Here is a 14,201-nt window from a genome sequence, read left to right on the forward strand (position 1 = left end):
CCTTTGTCATAAATTGATCACATATGCATAGGTTTATTTCTGGTCTCTCTATTCAATTTCATCAATTGAGTCTCTGTTTTTATGCCAGTGCCATGCTGTTTTCATTGCTATAGATTTGTAATATAGTTTGAAGTCAGGTTAGCTTTGTTTTTCCTTCTCAGGATGGCTTTGGCTATTCAGGGTCTTTTATGGTTCCACCCAATTTTTAGGATTGCTTTTACTATTTTTGTGGAACTTTGATAGAGACTGCATTGAGTCTGTAGATTTATTAAGTCTTCTAGTCCATGCATGAAATGTCTTTTATTTATATCTCCTTCTTTAATTTTCTTTCATCAATGTCTTATTGTTTTCACTGTACAGGTATTTCATATCCATGTTTAAATTTATTTGTAAGTATTTTATTCTTTTTTTTAAGATTTTATTTATTCATGAAAGACACAAAGAGAGAGAGGCAGAGACAAAGGCAGAGGGAGAAGCAGGATCCCTTCAGGGAGCCCGATGTGGTACTCAATCCTTGAGCTCCAGGATCACCCTGAGCCAAAAGTAGAGCTTAACCGCTGAGCCATCCAGGCATCCTATATTTTATTCTTTTTGATGCAATTGTAATAGGATTGTTTTCCTAATTTCTCTGAGGGTTGTTAATATATAGAAACACAACTGATTTTTATATATTTATCATATCTTGTCATCTTGAATGAAATCATTTATTATTTCTAACAGTATTTTGGCAGAGTTTTTAGGATTTTCTATATATAATATGTCATCAGCAAATAGATGCACTTCCTTCCCAATTGGATGTGTTTTTTTTTTTTTCTTGCCTAACTGTTCTAGCCAGGACTTCTACAATTATATTGAAAAGAAATAACGAGACTGAACATCCTGGTTCCTGATTTCAGAGGGAAAGCTTTCAGCTTTTCACCACCGAGTATGATATTAGCTGTCAGTTTGTCATAAGTAGCCTTTATTATGCTGAGGTATGTTCCTGTTATATCCAGTTTGGTGAGAATTTTTATCATGAGTAGATGTTGAATTTTGTCAAATTATTTTCCTGCATCTCTTGAGATGCTATGATTTTTGATGGCTTGCACAATCACAAAGGTCTGAAAGACAACTGAGTTCAGCTTGGCCTGAACTCAAGATGGCAACATAGGAAAACCTTGAACTCCTCTCTTCCACAGACACACCAAATCTATACCTATTTATAAAGTAATTTCTTCCAAAGAATAACTGAGGGCTGACAACACAGCTTCTGCACAACAAAAGATAGACCACACAAAGAACAACGAGAGATGAATACACAGTAACAAAGGGAACCACCACTCCTGACACTGTGAACTACAATGGAGGTATAGGACTGAGACACCATGAGCAGATTAGTTTACACTTCTGACACTGAACTGCAATGGGGCTGAGGGACCATGAGCAGATTAAAGCTTTAGTTTAAAAAGGCATCTAGAGACAGAAGTTAAGATGGAGGAGTAGTAGGACGACTCTGGGATTGCCTCACCCCTTGAACACAGCTAGATTGACATTAAATCATTTGGAACACCTAGGATATTAGTCTGAGGATTGGGAGAATAATCTTCATGGCCAGAAGTAGTGAATGTGGCAAATATGAGGCATGTAGATGTGAACTGAGGGAGAGAAAAGCCACAGTGAGGAGGGAGGCCTTTCTGCAGAGAGAGAAAGGGAGGGGGAAAGAGAGAATAGCACAGTGGGTTCATGCAAGAAAAACACCTGCCCCAAACCACTGACTGGGGAGTTGAAAGAAACTGAGTATTGCACATTTTTGCAAGGAGTGTGTAGAGCTCAAATACTAAGGTTTTGGAAGTGAGTGATTTTCACCAGAGTTGAGCCATGGTGGATGCTCCTGGGGAAGAGAAATGCACAGGCCTGGAAGCAGAAAGCATGGTGTAGGGATCCCCCGCATCACACTGGGAGAGAATGCTCCCCTTCCTGGAGTACATCTGAAAGAAGATATATTGGCTCTCCAAGGACAAGAAAAAAAAAAACCTGCATGTGCCATTAAGCAGGTCTTCACCTGCATGGGATATAGGTGCACACAGAGGTGCATTCGTGCAGATGCGTGACTGTTTCTGGGATGAAACAGCACCAGTCATGGTAAGGCTCTCTCCTAGCGGAGGGCAGCAGATCTGTATCATGCCACGTCATTAGATTTGGAGTCTTAAATCCCATCTGTGCACCAGAGATAAAAGGCAGGAGACCTGTGGTGTCAGGCATGCCAATAGTGCCAAGCACAGAAAAGGTAAGGGTAGAGATCTGACAAAAGCCTGGAACACAAGGGAGATTGCTCATTCTTTTGTGAGGACTTCTCAGTGTCAGGCACCAGATTCCCTGTCCTGAGAGTAGAGAGTGGGGTGGCCCCATTTTCTCCCTTGCCACCAATATAGTCAGACTTCAGTGAGAAACTCAACACCCCCAGTGGAGGTGGGACCCACTTACAACCAAACCCCACCCCCCTGTGCCCTGCAAGTGTGTGGTTACTAGGCAAATCTGACTATGAGCCAGAGCACTCTCTGAAAAAAAGAGGTAAAAAGAAAGGGAGCAACAATAACAAAAAAACCAAACAGACTAACAAAAATCTATAAGCCCGATTCCAAAGAAAAAGGGGGGAAAAGAGCAGCCCAAACACAACAGCAGAGTGCACATAGATACACTTTCTGAAGTGCACATAGATACACTTTCTGATATTGTATGATCCCTTCTTAATATAGCGTTACTCTCAGGAACAGGAAACATACAAAACGACAAGATGGAGGAATTCTCCCCAAAAGAAAGATGCAGAAGAAATCACACCCAGGGATTTTCTCAAAGCATATAGAAACAAGATATATGAATAAGAATTTAGAACAACAGTCATAAGAATACTAGTTGGGCTTGCAAAAGGCATAGAAGACACCAGAGAAACCCTTCCTGCAGAGATAAAAGACCTAAAAACTAGTCAGGCCAAGTTTTTAAAATGCCATCACTAAGATGGAAAACAACTAGATGTAATCATCACAGCGAAGATGGAAGAACCAGAAGAATGAATTAGAATAGAGAAGATAAACTATGGAAAATGATGAAGCTGAAAGTAAGAGGGAAAGAAAACTATTAGATAATGAAGGTTGATTTAGGGAACTCAGTGATTCCATAAAGTGCAAAAATATCCATAACATAGGGATTCCAGAAGAAGACAACTAGTAAAAAGAGGCAGAAGGTTTATTTGAACAAAATCATAGCTGAGAACTTTCCTAATCTGGGGAAGGAACCAGGCACTCAAATACAAGAGGCACTGAGAACTCCCCTCAAAATCAACATAAACAGGCTAACACCTAGACATATCACAGTGAAGCTAGCAAAATACGAAAAAGAGAGAGAGAGAGAGAGAGAGAGAGAGAGAGAATTCTAAAAGCAGGTATGGACAAAAGGTCCTCAACCTACAAGGGTAGACACAGAGGGTTAGAAGCAGATGTGTCTACAGAAACTTGGCAAGCCAGAAAGGACTGGTATGTGAAATATATTCAATGTGCTAAGTGGAAAAAATATGCAGTCAAGAATACTTTATCCAGCAAAATGGTCATTCAGGCTAGAAGAAAAGATAAAGAGTTTCCAAGAGAAACAAAAACTAAAGGAGTTCATGAACACTAAGCCAGCTCTGCAAGAAATGTTAAAGTGGACTCTTTGAGCAGAAAAGAGACCAAAAGCAATAAAAACTAGAAAGGAATAAAGACAATCTACAGGAACAGTGACTTTACAGGTAATGCAATGGTACTACATTTATATCTATCAATAATTACTCTCAGGCACCTAGGTGGCTCAGTTGGTTAAGTGTCTTTGTCTCAATTCATGATCCCAGGGTCCTGGGATTGAGCCCCATATTGCACTCCCTCCTTAGTGGGGAGCCTGCTTCTCCCTCTCCTTCTGCCACTTCCCCTACTTGTGCTCTTTCCTTATCTGTCAAATAAATAAAGTACTTTTTAAAAATAATAATTACTCTGAATGTAAATGGACTAAATACTCCAATCAAAACACATATGGTATCAGAATGGATTAAAAAAAAAGCAAGACCCACTGTTATGCTGCCTACCAGAGACTCATTTTAGACCCAAAACCACCTCCAGATTGAAAGTGAGGGGAGTGTTGAGAACCATTTATCATGCTAGTAGACATCAAAAGAAAGCTGGGGTAGCCATACTTATATCAGACAAACTATTTTAAACCAACGATTGTAATAAGAGATGAACAAGGACACTATATCATACTAAAGGGGTCTATCCAACAAGATATAACAATTGTAAATATTTATGCTCATGGCTTGGGAACAGCCAAATACATAAATCACTTAATAACAAATTTAAAGAAACTCACTGATAATTACACAACAATAGTAAGCGACTAACACCCCACTCACAACAACAGACAAATAATCTAAATAGAATATCAACCAGGAAGCGATGGCTTTGAATGACACACTGGACCAAATGGACTTAACAGATATATTCCGAACATTTCATCTTAAAGCAGCAGAATATGCATTCTTTTTAAGTGCACATGGAACATTCTCCAGAAGAGATCACATACTGGGCCACAAATCAGTGTTCAACCAGTACCAAAAGCCTCAGATCATACCATCATATTTTCAGACCACAGTACGATGAAACATGAAGTCAACCACAAGAAAAAAATTGGAAAGACCACAAATACATGGAAATTAAAGAACATTCTACTAAAGAATGAATGGGTTAACTAGGAAATTATAGAATATTAACTTTTAAAAATACACGGAAGCAACTGAAACTGGAAATAAAACCATCCAAAACCTTTGGGATTTAATAAAGGCAGTCATAAGAAAAAAGTATATAGCAATACAGGCCTTCTTCAAGAAGAAAAGTCTCAAATACACAATTTAACCTTACATCTAAAGGAACTGGAAAAAGAACAGTAAATAAAGCCTAAAACCAGTGGAGAAGGGAAATGATTAAGATTGGAGCAGAAATAAATGATATAGGAATAAAAACAGTAGAACAGATCAAAGAAACCAGGAGCTGGTTTTTTGAAAAGAACAAACCAAATCAATAAACCCCTAGCCAGACTTCTCAAAAAAGAAAGGACCCAAATAAATAAAATCACGAATAAGAGATGACAAACAACATCACAAAAATACAAAAAATTATAAGAGAATCTTATGGCAATTATATCCCAACAAATTGAGAAATCTGGAAGAAATTAATAAATTGCTGGGGATACATAGGTTCCTCAGTGGTTGAGCATCTGCCTTTCACTCAGGGTGTGATCCTGGGGGTCCTGGGATTGAGTCCCACATCAGGGTCCCCGCAGGGAGCCTGCTTCTCCCTTTGCCTATATTTCTGCCTCCCTCTCTGTGTCTCTTATGAATAAATAAAATCTTTTTTTAAAAAAAAGAAATTAATAATTTCTAAAAACATATAAACTACCAGAATGGAAACAGGAAGAAATAGAAAACCTGAACAGACCCACAACCAGAAAAGAAATTGAATCGACAACTGAAAATCTCCAACAAACATGAATCCAGAGCCAGATGGCTTCCCAGGGGAATTCTACCAAATGTTTAAAGAATTAATACCTATTCTGAAACTGTTACAAAAAATAGAAATGTAAGGAAAACTTCCAAACTCATTCCATGAGGGCAGCATTACCTTGATTCCAAAACCAGACAAAGATCCTGCTAAAGAAGAGAATTACAGGCTAAAATCCTTGATGATCAGGGATACAAAAAATTCTCAACAAGATACTAGATAATCAAATCCAACAGTACATAAAAGAATTATTCATCACAACCAAGTGGGATTTATTCCTAGGCTGCAGAGTGGCTCAGTATCTGCAAAATCAATGTGATACACCACATAAATAAAAGAAAGGACAATAACCATAAAATCTTCTCAACCGATACAGAAGAAGCATTTGATAAAATAGAGCAAACTTTCTTGATTAAAACTCTTCACATTTAGGGATACAGACAACATAACTCAATATCATAAACGCCATATGTGAAAAGCCCACAGCAAATATCACTCAAAATGGGGAAAAACTTTTCCCCTAGAGTCAGGAACATGACAGGGATGACTGATGCTCAACATATTACTGAAAGTCCTAGCCTCAGCTATCAGACAACACAAAGAAATAAAAGGCATCCAGATCAGCAAGGAAGAAGTCAAACTTTCACCGTTTGCAGATGATGACATGATACTCTCTACATAAAACCCAAAAGACTCCACCCAAAAATCGCTAGAACTGATGCATGAATTCAGTAAAGTCACAGCATATAAAATCAATGTGCAGAAATCTGTTGCATTTCTATACACCAATAACAAAGCAGCAGAAAGAGAAATCAAGGAAACAACCCCACTTATAGTTGTACCAAAACCCATAAGATACCAGGGAATAAACCTAACCAAAGAGGTAAAAGATCCGCATGCTGAAAACTCTTCAGTCTCTATAACACTTATGGAAGAACTTGAAGAAGTCACCAAAAAATGGAAAAACATTCCATGCTCGTGGATTGGAAGAACAATTATTTTTAAAATGTCTATACTACCCAAAACAATCTACACATTCAATGCAACCCCAACCAAAATACCACCAGCACTTTTCACAGAACTAGAACAAACAATCCTAAACTTTGCATGGACCCACAAAAGACCCTGAAGAGCCAAAGCAATCTTGAAAAAAGAAAAAAGCAAAGCTGGAGGCATCACAATTCCAGACTTCAAATTATATTACAAAGCTTTAGTGATGGTACTGGCACAAACACAGACACGTAGATCAGTGGAACAGAGTAGAAAATCCAGAAATGAACCCGCAACTATGTGGTCAATTAATCTTCAACAAAGCAGGAAAGAATATCTAATGGAAAAAGGCCGTCTCTTTAACAAATGGTGTTGGGAAAATTGGAGAGCACCACGCAGAAGAATGAAACCAGACCACTTTCTTACACCACACACAAAAATAAATTCAAGATGGATTAAAGACCTAAATATGAGTCAGGAAACCCTTCAAATGCTAGAGGAGAATGCAGGCAGCAGCTTCTTTGATCCTGGCTGCAGCCCATGATTTCTGGAAACAGTACGGAGGTACACTGTACAAGGCCAGCATTACCCTGATACCAAAGCCAGACTAAGACATTACATAAAAACAGAAGTATATGGTATTTGTCTTTCTCTGACTTATTTCACTTAGTATAATACCCTCTAGCTGCATCCATGTCATTGAAAATGGCAAGATTTCATTCTTTTTCATAGCTAAGTAATAGCCCATTGTGTCTATGTACGGATGGATATATATGTCTCACTTCTTTTCCCATTTATCAGTGGACATTTGGGTTCTTTCTCCATAATTTGCCTCTTGATGATAGTGCTGCTATAAACATTGGGGTGGAGGTGCCTCTTCAAATCAGTATTTTTGTATCCTTTGGATAAATATCTAGTAGTGCAATTAATTGCTGGGTTGAAGGTAGTTCTATTTTTAATTCTTTGAGAACATCCATACTGTTTCCAGAGTGGCTGCACCCATTTGCATTCCCACCCACAATGTAAGAAAGTTCCCCTTTCTCCTCATCTCACCAACATCTATTGTTTCTTAGGTTGTTAATTTTAGCCTTTCTGACAGGTGTGAGGTGGTATGTCATTGTGGTTTTGATTTGGATTTCCCTGATGATGACACGTGGAGCACCTTGGCATGTGTCTGTTAGCCATCTGGATGTCCTCTTTGGGAAAATGTCTGTTCATGTCTTCTGCCCGTTTCTTGACTGGATTATTTATTTTTTGGATGTTGATTTTGATAAGTTCTTTATGGATCTGGGTACTAGCTCTTCATCTGATATGTCATTTGCAAATATCTTCTCCCATCCACTGGTTGCCTTTTAGTTTTGTTGACTGTTTCCTTCACTGTGCAGAAGCTTTTTATTTTGATGGAGTCCCAATAGTTTCTTTTTCCTTTTGTTCCCCTTGCCTCTGGAGACGTATCTAATAAGAAATCACGGGCTGCAGCCAGGATCAAAGAAGCTGCTGCCTGCATTCTCCTCTAGCATTTGAAGGGTTTCCTGACTCATATTTAGGTCTTTAATCCATCTTGAATTTATTTTTGTGTGTGGTGTAAGAAAGTGGTCTGGTTTCATTCTTCTGCGTGGTGCTCTCCAATTTTCCCAACACCATTTGTTAAAGAGACGGCCTTTTTCCATTAGATATTCTTTCCTGCTTTGTTGAAGATTAATTGACCACGTAGTTGCGGGTTCATTTCTGGATTTTCTACTCTGTTCCACTGATCTACGTGTCTGTGTTTGTGCCAGTACCATCACTAAAGCTTTGTAATATAATTTGAAGTCTGGAATTGTGATGCCTCCAGCTTTGCTTTTTTCTTTTTTCAAGATTGCTTTGGCTCTTCAGGGTCTTTTGTGGGTCCATGCAAAGTTTAGGATTGTTTGTTCTAGTTCTGTGAAAAGTGCTGGTGGTATTTTGGTTGGGGTTGCATTGAATGTGTAGATTGTTTTGGGTAGTATAGACATTTTAAAAATAATTGTTCTTCCAATCCACGAGCATGGAATGTTTTTCCATTTTTTGGTGACTTCTTCAAGTTCTTCCATAAGTGTTATAGAGACTGAAGAGTTTTCAGCATGCGGATCTTTTACCTCTTTGGTTAGGTTTATTCCCTGGTATCTTATGGGTTTTGGTACAACTATAAGTGGGGTTGTTTCCTTGATTTCTCTTTCTGCTGCTTTGTTATTGGTGTATAGAAATGCAACAGATTTCTGCACATTGATTTTATGCTGTGACTTTACTGAATTCATGCATCAGTTCTAGCGATTTTTGGGTGGAGTCTTTTGGGTTTTATGTAGAGAGTATCATGTCATCATCTGCAAACGGTGAAAGTTTGACTTCTTCCTTGCTGATCTGGATGCCTTTTATTTCTTTGTGTTGTCTGTTAGCTGTGGCTAGGAATTGAAGAAACAAAACAAATGAACTGGGGGTGGGGGAGAAGAAAACCAGGTATAGACTCTTAGCTAGAGAACAAACCAATGGTTACTAGAGGGGACATGTGTAGGATGATGGGTTAAATAGGTGATGGGGATTAAGGAGGGTACTTGTAACTAGCACCGGGTGTTGAATGTAAATGTTGAATCATTAAATTCTACACCTGAAACCAATATTACACTGTATGTCAACTAGCTGGAATTTAAATAAAAACTTGGGGAAAAAACTATAGGCCAATATCCCTGATGAATATAGATACAAAAATCCTCAACTAAATATTAGCAAACTGAATTCAACAATACATTAAAGGGATATCAGCAAGATCAAGTAGGATTTATTTCAGGGATGCAAGGATGCTTCTATACTCACAAATCAATTTAATTCATCATATTTACAAAGTAAGGATAAAAATAATATAATCATCTCAATATGTACAGAAAAGGCATTTGACAAAATCCAATATCAACTCATGATAAAAACTCTCAACACAGTGAGTGTAAAGGGAACCTTAACATAATAAAGGCATACATGGAAAAAACCAAATGGCTATCCTCAAACTCAATGGTTAAAAAAAAAGAAAGAGAGAGCTTTTCCTCTAAGATGAGGAACAAGAGAGATTGACTCTCATCCTTTCATTCAACATAATACTGGAAGTCCTAACCACAGCAATCATACAAGAAAAAGAAATAATAATGGAATATTACTCAGCAATAAAAAAGAATGAGGTCCTGCCATTTCCAAAACATGGATGGACCTAAAGGGCATTATGCTAAATAAAATAATTCATAGAAAGTCAAATATGATATTATTTCATTTCTATGTGGAATCTAAAAAACAAGTCTACAAACAACAACAAGCAAAATTAGACCCATAATCACAGAAAACAAACCATACTTACCAAAAAAGAGAAGGGTTTGGGAATGCACAAAATGAGTGAGGGGAATGGCAGGCACAGGCTTCCAATTATTAAATGTATAAGCTACAGGGCTGAAAGGTACAGCATAGGGAATATAGTCAACGGTATCGTAATAGCACTGTATGGGGACAGATGGTAGCTACACTTATGAGTATTGCATAATATATAGAGTTGTCAAATTATGTTGTACACCTGAAGCTAAACTGACATTGTGTGTCAACCATGCTTCAATTAAAAAATAAAGGTTAAACAGAGTTAGCATATTAAAGGAGCAATTCCTCTCCTAGGTATCCACCCAAGGGAGTTGAAAACACATGTCCACATAAAATTTATGTAAATGTTAACAGTGGCATTATTCATAATGGTGAAAAAGTGGAAATAACCTAAATGTGCTTCAACTGATGACATATAAATGTGATATGGATTATCTGGTCATAAAAAGGAGTGAAGTACTGACACATGCTACACCATGGATGAAAATGAAAGTCATATGAAGAAAAAAAAAAGCCAGTCACAAAGACCACAGAATCCATGTACATAAAGTGTCTAGAATAGACAAATCTGTAGACAAAAAAAAAAGGTTGCTTAGACTTAAGAGGCACCTGGGTGACACAGTCAATTAAGTGTCCAACTTTTGATTTCAACTCAAATCACAGCTACAGGGTCATGAGATCAAGCCCATGTCCACATTTGGTGTGGAGCCTGCTTAATATTCTCTCCGTCCCTCTCCCTCTGTCCCTCTATGCCTTCCTACTCATGCTCTCTCTTTCAAAAAAAAAGTGGTTGCTTAGGGCTAAGGATGAGAGTTTGGGGAAATGGAGAGTGACTGCTAATGAGTGGAGTTTTTTTTGGGCGGGGGGGGGTACTATGATATTAGAAAATAGTGGTAATGGTTGAACACCTCAATATACAAAAACTCCACTGAATTGGACACTAAATGTGTCAATTGTATGATAAAGAAAGACTGCTGACCAAAAATAACCTACCTGGCAAAGCTTTCCCTTAAGCATTGGGGGAAATAAAGAGTTTTCCAGACGTATGAAAGCTATAGGAGTTCATCACCACTAGTCCAGCCTAACAAGAAATGCTAAAGTCAGTTCTTCAAGCTGAAGTGAAAGGACACTGACTAGGAACAGGAAAACATGTATAAATTTCATTGATAAAGGCAAATATAAAGTTAAATTTGGAATACTCTAATATTTTAATGATGGTGAGTATATAATTTATAAATTTAGTATAAAGGTTAAAAGGCAAAGTATTAAAAGTAACTATAACTACAATAATTTGTTAATGGATATATAAAGTAAGAAAATAAAAACTGCGACATCAAAAACAGTGTTGGGGGAGTTAAGTATGCTTTAGCATATGTTCAAAGTTAAGTCATTATCAAGTTAAAATAGATTGAAATGTTTTATGTAAGGCTCATAGTCATCACAAAGCAAAACCTTTAACAGATACAAACAACATAAAGAGAAAGAATCCAAACATACAGCAAAACTAGGTCATCCAGACCCCCCCAAAAAACCCCAAATCAATAAGGAAACATTGGACTTAAATAACAAGTTAGACCAGATGGACTTAACAAATATTTACAGACATTCCATTCAACAGTAGCAGAACACACATTCTTAAATGCACATGGAACATTCTTCAGGATAAATCACAGCAGGCCACAAAACAAGTCTTAATTAACTGAAAAAACTTGAAATCATATCATTTCTTTCCTAACCTCAAAGGTATAAGACTAGAAATCAACTACAAGAAAGAAACTGTAAAATTTATAAATATCTGGAGATTAACAACATAGTCTGGATAGCCAGTTGAGAAAAAAAAATCAAGAGGATAAAATGTATATAGAGAAAATATTTATACAATTATTCTATAAACAAGGGAAACAAGAAGCAGTGGGATGTGTGAAGCAGTGGGATATGTAAAGGGACTTGAAGGCAGGTAAGGTAATTTTACATTTCATTCAAGTTGATAAAATGTCAACACCAGTAGACTGTGGTAAGTTGTGAATACATAATGTACTACCCAGAGAAAATGCTAAAAAAAGGTGTTCAAAGTGATACTCTCAAAAACATTATAATCGTATTGGAACTCTAAAATATTCAAGTAAACCACAGGAAATCATGAAAAATTAAAAACAAAAAACCACTGAGAACATTCTTTTTGATGGCTGAGTAATATTCCATTTTATATATATACCAAATCTTCCTTATCCATTCATCTGTTGATGGACATCTGGGCTCTTTCCATATTTTTCAATGGCATGGATGGAGCCAGAGGATAATATACTAAGTGAAACAAGTCAGAGAAAGACAAATACCATATTATTTCACTCATATGTGGAATTTAAGAAACAAAACAGATGAACATAGGGGAAAGGAAGGAAAAATAAAATAAGATGAAAATTGAGAGAGAAGGAAACAGTAAGAGATGCTTAACTCCAGGAAACAAACTGAAGGTTTGCTAGAGGAGAGGTTGGCAGGGGGAAGGGATAATTGGGTGATGGGCATTAAAGAGGGCACTTGAAGTAATGAGCATTGACCATTATATGCAACTGATTAATCAATAAATTTTATATGCAACTGATTAATCAATACATTCTATCTCTGAAACTAACAAAAAATACAGAGAACAGAAAACAAAATATAAAGTAGCAGATATAAGCCTGAACTATCAATAATTATATATAAATATATAAGTAAATCCATGTGTAAATTACATAAGGGTAAATGGTCTTAATATACCAACTGAAGAACTGAGATTAATAGATTAAAAAACATAACCCTACTATATACAGTCAATGAAACATCAACCTCAAACAGGCAGCCTCAAGCAGAAGAATGAAAACCAATATACCATTCAAATACTGAATTCTTTCCCCTTAAGATCAGGAACAAATTCTAGAAGCTCCATTCTATTTCAATATTATACTGGAAATTCTAGCCAGTCCAACAAGAAAATAAGGGAAATAAGAGGCAAACAAACTGGGAAAAAATAACACTGTCCCTATTTACAGATGATAAGATTGTCTACACAGAAAATCCTAAGGAACCTACCAAAAGACTGTCAGAATATGACAGCAAGGCAACAGGATACTAGATACACACACACACACACAAAAACCAATTGTATTTCTATACTAACAATGAACATGAGCACATAGATACCAAAATCAAAAGCAAATTATCATTTACAATTGCCAAAAAAGTGTCTAATTCTAACAAAATATGTGTAGGACTTTTATACAGAAACAAAACACTGATGAAAGAAATCAAAGGAAATCTAAATAAATTGAGAATCATACCATGTCCATGGATTAGAAAATTCAACATAATAAATATGTCAACCCCCCCACCCCCGCAACTGATACACAGGTTTAACACAATTTCTATCATAATTCCAGTTAGATTTTATTTGTAAGCGTAGACAAAATTATTTTAAAATTTATATAGAAAGGCAAAGTAACTAGAATGGTTAAACAATATGGAAAAAAAAATACAACGAGAGGACCAATTTCAAGATCTATTACATAGCTACAGTAATCAAGATAGTATGTTATCAGCAAAGGGACAGACGCATAGATCAATGGAACAGAACATGAACCCAGAATTGGACCCACACAAATATGCTCAGATGACTTTGGACAAATGTGAAAATTGCAGAACCAATTCAGGGGAGGGAGGAGTGCTAGAGCAATCGCAAATCCACAGGCAAAGCAAAACAAAACAAAAACAGGAAAAAACACCTGAATCTCACAACTTATACAAGAATGAACTCCAAATGGATCATAGACTTAAAAGTAAAATGTAAAACTATTAAACTTTAAAGAAAAATATAGGGCAACCCCAGTGGCTCAGGAGTTTGGCGCCACCTTCTGCCCAGGGTGTGGTCCTGGAGACCCAGGATGGAGTCCCGCCTTGGGACTTCTCCCTCTGCCTGGGTCTGCTTCTCCCTCTGCCTGTGTCTCTGCCTCTCTCTCTCTCTCTCTCTCTCTCTCTCTCTCTCTCTCTCTGTCTCTCATGAATAAATAAATAAAATCTTTAAAAAAAAAAAGAAAAATATAGTAGAAAATCACTGGGGACTAGGGCTAGGTAGAGTTCTTAAACTCAACACTAAAAACAAGATTGATAGAAGGAAAAAATGATAAATTGGGTTTAACAAAATTAAAAACTTTCACTATGCAAAAGGTCCCTATTAAGGGCATGAAAAGACAAGCTATAGACTAGGAGAAAATATTTTAAAACCACATAACCAACAAAGGACTTGTA

General features: G+C 36.9%; 1 protein-coding gene across 4 annotated transcripts in view; it reads right to left on the reverse strand.

The window, feature by feature from the left end:
- The window catches only part of CFAP44 (cilia and flagella associated protein 44), a 124,786-nt gene that overhangs the window by 36,230 nt on the left and 74,355 nt on the right, over positions 1 to 14,201 (reverse strand). The gene's annotated exons all lie outside the window — the stretch shown is intronic.

The sequence above is a fragment of the Vulpes vulpes genome, chromosome 1, assembly GCF_048418805.1.
Source record: "Vulpes vulpes isolate BD-2025 chromosome 1, VulVul3, whole genome shotgun sequence".
NCBI classification, from domain to species: domain Eukaryota; kingdom Metazoa; phylum Chordata; class Mammalia; order Carnivora; family Canidae; genus Vulpes; species Vulpes vulpes.